The sequence below is a fragment of the Hyla sarda genome, chromosome 1, assembly GCF_029499605.1.
Source record: "Hyla sarda isolate aHylSar1 chromosome 1, aHylSar1.hap1, whole genome shotgun sequence".
Lineage (NCBI taxonomy): Eukaryota > Metazoa > Chordata > Amphibia > Anura > Hylidae > Hyla > Hyla sarda.
This window is the reverse complement of record NC_079189.1, coordinates 127,830,828-127,844,459: the sequence shown is the minus strand read 5'-3', so window position 1 is coordinate 127,844,459 and position 13,632 is coordinate 127,830,828. Positions and strand designations below refer to the sequence as shown.

The following is a 13,632-nucleotide window of genomic DNA, read 5'->3' as shown; positions in this document are numbered from 1 at the left end:
TGAACATATATGGGGACCCTGGTTGGATACCCCGGGATTGCCTACCTCTATTCTCCTTCAATTATGTAGAGGCCCCCTACAGGCTTTCTTTTTAGCTGACCGTACTTAGTCTCCCTGCTGCTCACCCTGTGTACTTGCCCTGTGTTTGACCGCTCGTCTCCCTCTCATCCCCTGTCTTCTCTCCCTTCGTGGTTCCTCTCACCCCTCTCCTTGTCTCTCCCCCACTCCTGCCTTTCTCTTCTTTTCTTATTCTCCTTCCTCGCTCTCTCTCCTTTCCTACTGTCCGTTCCTTCAGGATGATAATGGTGTGCTCAAACATGCTAATTGCACTCATGGTGTCTCCCCCCGAGATCTCTGATCGTTTTTTCTTCTATGGTCGACTACTATTATTGGTGTACTGCCTGAAGTTGTATGGAAACTGCTCTCGCATGGTTTTTTCTCGTTCATGTGTTTGTTTTATTGCATATTGTCATGTATCTTTGCCTGGCATTAACCCCTTAGACACGGTGATCAAAATGGATTTTCGCATCTAAAGTGAAAGTAAAACCGTTCCCGGCAGCTCAGTCAGGCTGTTCGGGACCGCCGCAGTGAAATCACTGTGTCCCGAACAGCTGAGTGGATGGGGGAGGTCCCTACCTGCCTCCTCACTGTCTGATGGGTGATCAGACAGTGGCATAGCATTGAACAGTGTATGCAATCAGAAGATTGCATGTAATAGTCTCCTATGGGGACTAAAAAATTATGTAAAAAAAGTAAAAGAAAAAAAGTTAATAAATGTGATTTAACCCCTTCCCTAATAAAAGTTTGAATCACCCCCCTTTTCCCATTTAAAAAATAAATATGCAAACAAAAATAAACATAAACATATGTGGTATCGCTGCATGCATAAATGTCTGAACTATAAAAATATGTCAATTAAACCGCAAGGTCAATGGCATATACGTAATCAAAAAGTCCAAAATTGCCTATTTTTGGTCATTTTGTATAAACTAAAATGTTTTATAAAAAGCGATCAAAAAGTCCAATCAAAACAAAAATGGTACCAATAGAAACTACAAATCACAGCACAAAAAATAAGCCCTCACATAGCCCTGCATGCAGAAAAATTAAGTTATAGGGGGTCAGAATATGATAATTTTAAGCATACTAATTTTGGTGCATGTAGTTATAATTTTTATTTAGTATAAGTAATATAACAAAATAAAACCTACATAAATTGGGTATCCTTGTAACCATATGGACCTACAGAATAAATATAGGGTGCCATTTTTACAGAAAAGTGCACTGTGTGGAAATGAAAGCCACTAAAAAATAACAAAATGGTGTGTTTTTTTCACTTTTGTCCCACAAATAATTTTTTCTTGTGAATTTTGTGGTGAAATGTCTAATGTCATTACAAAGTAAAATTGGTGAATAAAACAAGCCCTAATATATGTCTGTTGGTGGAAAACTGAAAGCGTTATGATTTTTAAAAGGTGAGGAGGAAAAAAACTAGTCCTGAAAGGGTTAAAAAGAGAAGAAATACATATCAATTGATTTTGGAAGGAACAACATTGTAAGTTTTGGGTACTAGATTACTGGAGATGGGTTGTTGATTCAGGGATTTGGAGTCAGAAAGAAACGTTTCCACCTAAAATAAGACTGAATTGGCAGTTACCTCTAGATCAACATTGTAAGCTTATAGTTTAAACTTAACCCCTTAACGACGCAGGAAGTATATTTACGTCCTGCCCCGACTCCCGCGATATGAAGCGGGATTGCGCCACGATCCCGCATCATATCGCGTGGTTCCAGGCGCTCATCAACGGCCGGGACCCGCGGCTAATACCACACATCGCCGATCGCGGCGATGTGCGGTATTAACCCTTTAGAAGCGGCGGTCAAAGCTGACCGCCGCTTCTAAAGTGAAAGTGACCCGGCTGCTCAGTCGGGCTGTTCGGATTTCACCGCGGTGTCCCGAACAGCTGACCGGACACCGGGAGGGCCCTTACCTGCCTCCTCGGTGTCCGATCGGCGAATGACTGCTCCGTGCCTGAGATCCAGGCAGGAGCAGTCAAGCGCCGATAACACTGATCACAGGCGTGCTAATACACGCCTGTGATCTGTGTAAAAGATCAATGTGTGCAGTGTTATAGGTCCCTATGGGACCTATAACATTGCAAATTTTTTTTTTTTAAAGTGTTAATAAAGGTCATTTAACCCCTTCCCTAATAAAAGTTTGAATCACCCCCCTTTTCCCATAAAAAAATAAAACAGTGTAAAAAAAATAAAAATAAACATATGTGGTATTGCCGCGTTCGTAAATGTCCGAACTATAAAAATATATCATTAATTAAACCGCACGGTCAATGGCGTACGCGAAAAAAAATTCCAAAGTCCAAAAAAGCGTATTTTGGTCACTTTTTATACCATTAAAAATAAATAAAAAGTGATCAAAAAGTCTGATCAAAACAAAAATCATACCGATAAAAACTTCAGATCACGGCGCAAAAAATGAGTCCTCATACTGCCCTGTACAAGGAAAAATAAAAAAGTTATAGGGGTCAGAAGATGACATTTTTCAACGTATAAATTTTCCTGCATGTAGTTATGATTTTTTCCAGAAGTGCGACAAAATCAAACCTATATAAGTAGGGTATCATTTTAACCGTATGGACCTACAGAATAATGATAAGGTGTAATTTTTACCGAAATATGCACTGCGTAGAAACGGAAGCCCCCAAAAGTTACAAAATGGCGTTTTTTTTTCAATTTTGTCGCACAATGATTTTTTTTTCCGTTTCGCTGTGCATTTTTGGGTAAAATTACTAATGTCACTGCAAAGTAGAATTGGCGACGCAAAAAATAAGCCATAATATGGATTTTTAGGTGGAAAATTGAAAGGGTTATGATTTTTAAAAGAGGAAAAAACGAAAGTGCAAAAACGGAAAAACCCTGAGTCCTTAAGGGGTTAAAGGGGTACTCTTCTGTAAATATTTTTTTTTTAAATCAACTGATGCCAGAAAGTTAAACAGATTTGTAAATTACTTCTATTTAAAAATCTTAATTTCTCCAGTACTTATCAGCTGCTGCATACTCCACATGAAGTTCTTTTCTTTAGAAGTAGAGAGCACTGTGGTCAGACAAAAAAAAATTTCAAAAAGGAATACAGCAGCTAAGTACATCAAGGATTAGGATTTTTAAATAGTAATTTATAAATCTGTTTAACTTTCTGGCATCAGTTGATTTTTTTTCCCCCAGCAGAGTACCCCTTTAATGAACTTCTGCCCTTATTAATATGCTACTTTACTACCTAAAAATACCTTGAAATCCCTCTTTTCCAAAAACTCTCTATGTAGTATAAAACTTGTGGGAAAAGCCACAGAAAGGTCATCAATCATTTTAAAGATGGTATGGAAATATATCCGGGGCTGTGAATTGTGGCCACATCATGGACTTCCAAAGCTAGTCTAAGTTTGGTAGAAAAGCATACCAATTAAAGAATTCAGCTGACATAACATAATGATAGTACAAAAATAACAAAAGCATAACTCCCAACTGTCTCGAATCCGGCGGGACATTCCTGCTTTTGGGGTGATGTCCCGCCATACTGGAACAGCCCCACATGTCCTGCATTTAACTGTAAATATGCCACTCGGTAAAAAGTTTGACATTGGCTCCTCACCCTGTCAATCACTCTTGTGCCCATGGCTACAGTAAGCCAGCAGACACAAGAGGCTGAACCTTCCTCTACGCTCTGGCGTGCCAGTGACGTAATCAGATGCTGGAGCTCAGAGGAAGAAGAAAGAAGAGAAGAAGAAGCCGTACGGAAGGACAGAGGAAGAGGACCTGAACAGCAGTAGGTATGTATGGCAGGGTGGCGGCAACTGCGGGCGGGTGGCCTGGGGAGCGGGTTGATCAGTGTTACCCAACCATGGTGCCTCCAGCTGTTGCAAAACCACAACTCCCAGCATGCCCGGACAGCCTTCTGTCTGGGCAAGCTGAGAGTTGTAGTTTTGCAACCCTGGATGAGAAACACTGCCTGAGTTCCTTTTCAGCCATTTTATTCTTTAATAATAGGCAAAATAGAAATACATTTGAAAATAAATAAAGAAATAAAATAAATAAAAATAAATACATAAAGAATGAAGGTGAAAAAAAATGAATAAAATTACTTAAATAAAATAAGCAAATTTTTTGCTGCTACCATGTGATCGCAGCCTATAATGCATCTCCTCTTTCAGTCATCCCTACTTGTCTGAATTATTAATATTGGCATAGTGCATTTAATTTCTATATTAGGAGTGGCAAAAAAATTTGGTGCAAAAAGGTTGCACCTTTTTACATGTTGTAGCTGTAAGTGCATTTGTAAAGGGAGTTGAAGTAGAACAAATTTACAGCTGTTCGCAGTGGTAATGTATTTGGCAATTGTTTTTTTTTTTTTATACAAACACATTTAGGCACAAATTTTTGTAAAATGCCTAAAAAGTTTTACGCAATTCTGCAACCGCATTTTGCAATGGCTAAGGCCGTGTTCACATGGCCAAAGGTGTGCAGAGTGTCCGACTGAAAAACACTAGCGGACATTCTGCACATTTGCAAGTTCCGGTAGGTGCTAGGACAGCTCGGAAATGCGATGTCTCATAGGCAGCAATGCATTTCTGAGTGGAATACGGATGTCAGAATCATGATTTTGGGGGAATGTGCAAGACTGCTGCCTATCTAATGTGGCCGAACTGCTGCCCACTTAATGTGGGGGAACTGCTGCCCACCAAATGTGGGGGAACTGCTGCCCACCTAATGTGGGGGAACTGCTGCCCACCTAATGTTGGAGAACTGCTGCCTACCTGGGGGACTATCTACTACGTTCCTGCCCAACTAATATGGGGACCAACTACCAAGCTAATAGGGGGGCTACCTACTATCTACATAGGTTTTATAGGGGTTTTCATACAGTGGACAGCTATCTGCCGGATTTACCTACAGGGGCAACTCTCTCCGGAGGGGCCCTACCTACTCGGGTCTCCTATGATTACGATTTGGGGCATTAGAGGTCTTGGAAAAATGCAGAGCCTGAAATGTTTTTTCCGACAGGTTCTGCAGAGAGGAGTCGTAGCTGGAAGAAATCATAATGACTATCTGGGCCGGATGGAGAAGAAAAAGGAAAGTGACAGATTCCAATCAGAGTTGTTGTCAGTCACCTGATATAACTGTATGTAATCTCTTATATGATCTGTAGTGGTAATGTTGGGGGTTTCTGTCAGTCACCTGATATAACTGTATGTAATCTCTTATATGGTCTGTAGTGGTAATTATGGGGGTTGCTGTCAGTCACCTGATATAACTGCATGTAATCACTTATATGGTCAAATAATGACCCCTGCATGGGAGGACTCGCCATGATTACTGTATTTTGTTTATCAGGATACTAAAAAAAACAAAAAAGAAAACAATCAAAAAGTCATATGCATTCCAACCTGGTACCAATAAAAACTATAATCCGAAACAATTAGGCTAAAAACAAAAAACAAGTTATAGTTATGGGTCTTGTGTTATGAAAAAGGGGTTAAACTTATTTTTACAAAGTTGAATAACCTATTTAAAGTAATAATTTTCTTGTACAGGATTTGACAATCAGAAAGCTTTGATTTTACACTACAGTCAGATGAAATATAATATAATGGCAAGTAATTATATCCGGAAACACTCTCTTCAGTTATACATAGAAAGGGGACATTGCTTAATCAAAAACAGAAACAAGAAATATTTTCAACAGTCATATTATTCAGAAGCCAACCTGACGCTAAGCAGCAATAGTCTTTAATTACTACCTGTCAGACTTCCCACACGCTTACAGCGCAAAACAACACAGTGAATCAAAATGTATTTCAGTCGCGGCTTAGTTTCTTTTTGCTATTTTTGTCTTCTAAAAATGCCATTTCCTTACAAATAAAATATTGATATTCACAGCTGGTTAACAAAGCTGGTTGCTTTTCACCTTTTTTCCTTTACAGATATCAGAACTGTGGTGATTGGATTAAAGGGGTTAACCGGGAATAAAAACTCTTGTCGTCAGGTTGTGTGTGGTATTGCAACTCGACTCCATTTACTTCAATGGAACTTAGCTGGAATACCACACACAACCTGAGGAGAGATGTGATGCTGTTTTTTTTTTTTTATATAAAGAAATCATCTCTTTGTTGTCTAATACTGGATATCTCATTAAGGGTAGGGTCACACATAGCACATCTGCAGTGTATGTTATGCTGCAGATGCGCTACTGCCCATCCCTAGAGTGTGCCTTCGGCTGTGCTCATGTGTCCTGCTCGCAGCAGCAATATGCCGCTATGAGCAGACACAGAGGGAGCTGCAAGTCTCATGCGGATGCGCAGCTCTCCAGACATCGTTGCTGTGCCCTTGCTCCCTGAGCTAGGCTGAGAGCGGACGTGATGAGTACTCTGCGCATGCGCGCACGCAACTTGCAGCTCCTTATGTGTCTGCTCGTAAAGGCGGATGGCTGTTGAGGGCAGGATACACGGGCACAGTTGAAGGAACACTCTAGGGATGGGCAGTAGCGTCAAATAGGCTGTGGATGCGCTACGTGTGACCTACCCTAAAAGGTCCATTAAAGCTGTAGATTACCTGAAACCACTGTTAGGTTGCATTCTCATTACATTTAGTCACTACGGCTGCTTGATCCAGCTGGGAAATTTCCAAACCTGGAGCTCCCATATCCCAGGCAGACCAGCGCTGAAACCCATTCACTTTAATGAGCCGACAAGAGCAAGATAGTGACTTCGGTCAGGTCCTTTTTGCCCCGTATCCGGTTTTGTGACCTGACTTTAAGGAATATTTTGAATATTTGCTCATCTTATTCAAATTTTACATGTTTTATTCCACTATAAGTGATCTGATCATCTAAACTAGTGGTCTCAAACTGTGGCCCGCCAGATGTTGCAAAACTTCAACTCCCAGGATGCCTGGACAGCCCTTGGTCCTACTGCTGGAACCCCCACGATCTCCGCTGTGGCACCCCAGTCATCCGATGCACGGAGTTCTATGCCAGATGACTAGCGAGCACAGCCGTTACGCTCCCTCATTCATGTCAATGGGATCAGGCGTGATAGCTACGTACTAGCGGTTACGCCCCCTCCCATAGACATGAATAGAGGGGGCGTGGCATGACATGAACATAGAAGCTCCAGGCTTCCGTGGTCTGGACGCTGCCGGCCTGGAGATGGCGGGGGTCCCCAGAGGAGGGACCCCCGTGATCAGACATCTTATCCCCTATCCTTTGGATAGGGGATAAGATGTTTTCCGGCAGAGTAGGAAGAGTAGGAAGTCTTTAAACTAGACTGTAAGTGTTCCATAAAAGTCAGAGCACAATACTTTCATGAGAGTAATGTCATAGTGTCATGTTTAAACTAAGAAGATTTTACATTTAAAAAAAAAATATTCTGCAGAACTTAAACAATATGCTTTGTTCCATGTTTCGTTGAGCAGAGATATAGGCATAAAAGTGCCTTGTTGGCAAAATGACGCAACTCATTCTATGCTGTTAGTTTATCTGGCAGCAAGTAGGATTGTGATTTGCTTATGGCACCAGACTGGAGCTGAGTATACCATCTGGACAATATAATGAAGATAAATGCGCATTTGAATACAAGGTAATGATATGCATGATAAGTATGATAAAAGTTAATATGTAAATGTTCATTAACTATCATTTACATAATCCCCAGTGACAGGCCCATAAACATTACCACATCTGTGAAATGTGCTTTCAATGCCTCGCTACAGATATTACTAATACCTATACACAATAATACAACTAATATTTTACTGTTTTGTAAGTCCCCAACAGGCCCACATAGATAGGACTTTCATACTGTACATTAACACCTTAAGGACCAAGGGCGTACCTCCCGTTCTTTACCGTGGGTCGGGCCCGGGACCAGTGGCTAATAGCGCGGCACCGCGATCAGCTATTAACCCTTTAGATGCGGCATTCAAAGTTGATCGCCGCGTCTAAAGTGAAACTAAATTATCCCCAGCTAGCTCAGCAGGCTGTTCGGGATCGCCGCAATGTAAACGCGGCATCCCGAACAGCTGTAGGACAGCAGGAGGGTCCCCTTACCTGCCTCCTGGTGTCTGATCGCCGAATGACTGCTCAGTGCCTGAGATCCAGGCATGAGAAGTCAAGCAGCACAATCATTGATCAATGGTTTCCTATGAGAAACCATTGATCAATGTAAAAGATCAGTGTGTGCAGTGTTATAGCCCCCTATGGAAGCTATAACGGTGCAAAAAAATAAAAATAAATAAAGATCATTTAACCCCTTCCATAATAAAATTTTGAATCACCCCCCTTTTCCATAAAAAAAAAAAAAAAAAAAACTGTGTAAATAAAAATAAACATATGGGGTATTGCCACGTGCGGAAATGTCTGAGTTATAAATATATATCATTAATTAAGCTGCACGGTCAATGGCGTACGTGCAAAAAAATTCCATAGTCCAAAATAGTGTATTTTTGGTCACTTTTCATTTAATGAAAAAATGAATAAAAAGCGATCAAAAAGTCTGATGAATACAAAAATAGTACTGATAAAAACTTCAGATCACAGCGCAAAAAATTAGCCCTCATACCACCCCATATGTGGAAAAATAAAAAAGTTATAGGGGTCAGAAGATGACAATTTTAAACATATAAGTACGACAAAATGAAACCTATATAAATAGGGTATCATTTTAATTGTATGGGCCTACAGAAGAAAGAGAAAGTGTCATTTTTACTGAAAATTTACTGTATAGAAACAAAAGCCCCCAAAACTTACAAAATGGTGTTTTTTCTCCAATTTTGTCGCACGATAATTTAATTTTTTCTGTTTCGTCGTACATTTTTGGGTAAAATGACTGATGTCAGTACAAAGTAGAATTGCTGGAGCAAAAAATAAGCCATCATATGGATTTTTAGATGCAAAATTGAAAGAGTTTTCATTTTTTAAAGGTAAGGAGGAAAAAATGTAAATGCAAAAACAGAAAAACCCCTGGTCCTTAAAGGGTTAAACATAGAAGGAAATATACCTTAATTTCCAATTTGTATTTGTCGATTCCTATTTTTGTATACTTTAGTATATGCTTACTAGAACAAGTCTGTTGTTTGCTGTATTTCAGTGTATCCCATGAACTCCTGTGCTTTTTTACTGGTATATTACAGGAGTTTTGTTAAAAGCAGGGGTCCCATTCAAGAAATTGCAGAGGGTTCCCCCCTCCTTGAGCGAGATTTATCATTGCTTTCCTGACATTTTAATGGCTGAAATTTAAAAAAAAAATTTGTGCAGTTAGTTTTTGCGCAAAAACTCTTTGTGGTAGAGGAAAAGCAACAATGGAGGAAGTTTTTGTCCTCCTTTTGCCCTCATATCAATCCTCATATCCTGACCCCATATCCCGTCCTCATATCCCAACCTCATATGCCGTCCTCATATCCTGTCCTTTTCATCCCGTCCTTATATCCCGACATCATATCCTGTCCTCATATCCTGACCTCATGTTCTAACCTCATATCCTGTCATATAATTTCCCATCCTAATATCCTGACCTCATATCCCATCCTTATATCCCTTCCTCATATCCTGTCCTTTTCATTCCGTACTTATATCCCGACATCGTATCCTGTCCCCATATCCTGTCCTCATATCCCATCCTCATATCCCAACTTCATATCCTGTCCTCATATCTTATCCCCATATGCCGTCCTGATATCCTGTCCTCAGGTGGCATGGCTTTGTGGGAATCAGCGTGATTTGTAAGCCAGACCAATGCACAAAAAGGTTAGAAAATAAAAGAGGTGTGGCCTAAAGGGTCGGTGTGGCTTTGTGAGATGTGGTGTGGCATGTGGGGAGGGTGTGGTTTGTCAGCCGGACTGACACACTCACCAGGGGATACAGAATGGAGCTTGTGGTGTAAGGTACTGGAAATCCCAAATACTTGCATGGGACTTGAAACAAAAACCCCATCCTTCACATAAGGGGGTAGGTTAGGGTTAATGAAACTATCCTATATTTTTAGTGGACATATAAGTAACGTGTACCAAGTGTTATTGAAATTTCTCCAGCCGTTTGGAAATTATGCAGTAAGATATATTTCCTATAGACTTGTATTTTTTAAAACAAAAAAATTTGACCCTCGCAAATGGGGGTGGGTAAGGGTTAAGTAAACTATCCTATATTTTTAGTCAACATATTAGTAACATGTGTACCAGGTTTCATGGGAATATCTTTAGCCGTTTGGAAGTGATGCTGGAACATACACACATCCATACACACAAGAGTTTTTTATACATACAGTAGATTTATCAAGGTGTTCTAGGACCCATGCACACTACAGACATTGTGCTCCGAATTAATGCTTATTTCTGCTGCTCAGTGCACACTACAGAATTTCCCACCCAGAACCAGATTCCGGTGAAATGAACATATTTATTACTTTGGTGTAACTGGGGCTTGGAATTTCAGGGGTTAATATTTCGGGCAGCATGGATCCTTTCCAGGCATCCATTGCATGTTGCAGTTTTTGGCATGTCCCTTAACAGCCAATAGAACCAGCACACTCTCATGATTTCTGTCCCCCGCAGTCGCTGTCAGGCAGCACCTTCTTATTGGCTGCATCTGAACTTCTCAGTTCTGCTGTTCCACAGATTATTGGGGAGATTTATCAAAACCTGTGCAAAGGAAAAGTTGACCAGTTGCCCATAGAAACCAATCAGATTGCTTCTTTCATTTTGCAGAGGCCGTGTCAAAAATATAAGAAGGAATCTGATTGGTTGCTATGGGCAACTAGGCAACTTTTCCTCTGCACAGGTTTTGATAAACCTCCCCCCATGTGCTGCTATAACACCATTTCAGCTCTGCCTCTGCTGTGCTACGCTAATACCATCTTCAACATCAGCTATCCCCCCCCCTGTCTGTATCCCTGACACCAGGTTTGACACCAGGGCATTCTGGCCTACTTGGCCAGCTGCCACCTAACTGATACCCTCGTGGTATCTCCCCTGCAGCAGAAGAGACCAGCTTCCACATCCTGGAGTGGGATAAAGGGTGAATACTTATATTATACTCCGATAAACATACTATGGAAGTTTCCCAAATTCTGTTGGGAGAATGGACATGTCTATTCTTTTGCAGGAATCCAAAAATAAAATTCCAAGTAAATGGGACTTGGAAATTTTTGCAATGGTTTTCACTTTACATTCTGCATCAAATAAGTGCAGATTCCGCTTCATTTCTGCTTCATTTTACCATTGAGCAAACAAGAGGTTTTCTGCAAGGAAATTTCCAATGCTATTTTGGCGCATTTTGAAATGGTCTTAGCACCAGCATATTCTACTGGTGCCTGATTTTTCCATGTTTTTCAAGCGGACATTACACAAATATTGCACCGTGTGAACATAGCCTGAAAGTCAGCTTGTAAAATGTATGTTTGACTTTATGTGAACAGCACAGAGCCCCCATCTGCCAGCAAAGCTTCAATCTTTAGCCTCTTTGTAGCACTTCCAGATTTCCTATCGGTAGACTTCTTGGAATCCCTACCAGGAACCAATCAGAGCTCTACTTTCATTTTTCAGGATCACTATAAGAATTGAAAGTTCAGATGTGATTGGCTGCTATAGGAAAAAAAACAGCTTTTGTTTTAGATAGAATGATAATAATCGCCTATTACTTGCACAGGAGTTTTCTCAAGCTGTCTTATTAGTAAGATTCTATTTGTAACCCATAGCAACCACTCAGGGTTCACCTTTCATTTCTCTCATTTGTCTGGTAAAATGAAAGCTGAGGTTTGATTGGTTCCTTTGGGTAACAAAGAGAATATTACTTTAAGGGCCCACGCACGCTATGGAAATTCAGTGAGGCAATAAGAACTGCATGCACAAGCAACTGTACACACCACACACCAGTAAACTTTGACTGCCAGCGATGCACTTTACATATATGTTTATGGTGCAAACCCCTTTAAGCTGGCCATGCACGTTAACTAATTGTTGGCAAAACCAGCCAATTTTTTCAGGCCACAATACAATTTAATATTTATGGGGGCCTTTCAACTCTTACTGACATCTGTTGTTGGGGAAGATCAGGATCAGGTAGTTGTATATAAACTACCTGATCCTTTTATTCTTAGACAGATAAACTGCCTCTAGAGGTGATTCTTAGCAGCCTACCCCTTTCTATCCATTGAAAACATATTAGCAGGATGGGCATCGGAACTTGTAGCTCTTGGGCCCCAAAGCAAAATCTGTAACAGGGCCCCCTGTCTACCATGTAGAATAGTGGTATCTTCTTAAGACGAAGAATTGCCTTGGGGTCCTCTTAGGTACCAGGGCCCAAGTGCAGATGTTACCTTTGTACCCCCCTATAGAGAGAAGAGACACAATGAACAACCATCAGACCTACAGATGTCTAACATGTATGGCCACAGCTGACACCCTGTTATGCAAACCTACAAGTTCTTTGGATTAAACTGGAGTTAAAATGCACAAATTAAGGACACAGTGGGTAAAAGAGGGTAAAATGTATCATAATGTGTGTTTAATATCATTGTATCTGCTGTTAAATTTTTTGGGTTGAAGCCTTTAAATGTATCTGTTCTAATACAGCTACAAATAACAGTGTTTAGTACCATAATAACTGGTTAGAGCCATCACAATGTTTAGTCAGATTTACTTGCAAAAAAAACGTGTTCCACATTTTTTTTTATTGGAAGTGCTTAATGAATCGGGAACACCAGGAACAAAGTAAAAGCACCTAACACAATGTAGAATCGTATAATGACATTTTTGTACACTGATTTTTAGTATTACATGGGTTCATTAGAATGGTTTTGTTTGGATATTGCATATTATTTGTGCACGATATGATGGGCTGTATGTAAAAGTATTACCTTGGCCCCTTTAATGGCGTTCTAATGTAATTCTCTATAAAACTAACCCAGGTTTACAGCCACATGGAGCCTACTAGACTTGTGGACAACATATTCTTCTTTTGATTAATCTACATCTATTTACAGTAAAACATTAAAAAGTAAAATTATTTGGATATTGCACGACAACCATGATATAGTAAGGTATTGTCATTTAGATTTCAGAAAATCTTTTTCCCAATATTTAATTTTATGTAGCCAAACTGTTCTAGTAATAGTAAGTTATATGGTTTTTTTTTTGCAGTCATCTTACATTAAACTGCATTTTGGTGTTAAGCTTATTAGATTTACTCAGCTTTATATTATCCTTTGTTCGTATCTATAACATGGCATTAGAGCCTGCATATGCATTACTGTAAACCGATTACGACATCAGATTAGATAAGTATAGGTCTATGCTGGCTCTACGCTGGCTATCTTTTCTAATGATTTCTGGCTATTCTTTCTAATGATTTGGTAGCTACATTTATTCTGTTTTTTTTTCTAGCATCACCCTATGTTATTTCACTGTCCTTGGGTATAGCCCAGCTGGTGCCATTGACATTTTCGTTTCAGCTGTGAAAACTGAGAAGTGATCATTATGCAGATATCTGCAATGGCTTTGTCTTCTTCAACACAGCTTTGTTTTCAGAGCAATAGACAATCAACGATGGCTAAATAGACTTCATTATTAAGG

At 40.1% G+C, this 13,632-nt stretch overlaps 1 protein-coding gene and 1 long non-coding RNA gene across 4 annotated transcripts in view; one reads left to right on the top strand and one right to left on the bottom strand.

The window, feature by feature from the left end:
• SPOCK3 (SPARC (osteonectin), cwcv and kazal like domains proteoglycan 3) overlaps positions 1–13,632 on the bottom strand; it is a 366,584-nt gene that overhangs the window by 335,169 nt on the left and 17,783 nt on the right. The window lies entirely within an intron of this gene.
• Positions 3,523–13,581, top strand: LOC130358219 (uncharacterized). The gene is made up of 3 exons (XR_008889437.1): positions 3,523–3,842; positions 5,074–5,191; positions 13,444–13,581. It is a non-coding gene; the product is annotated as an uncharacterized LOC130358219 (long non-coding RNA).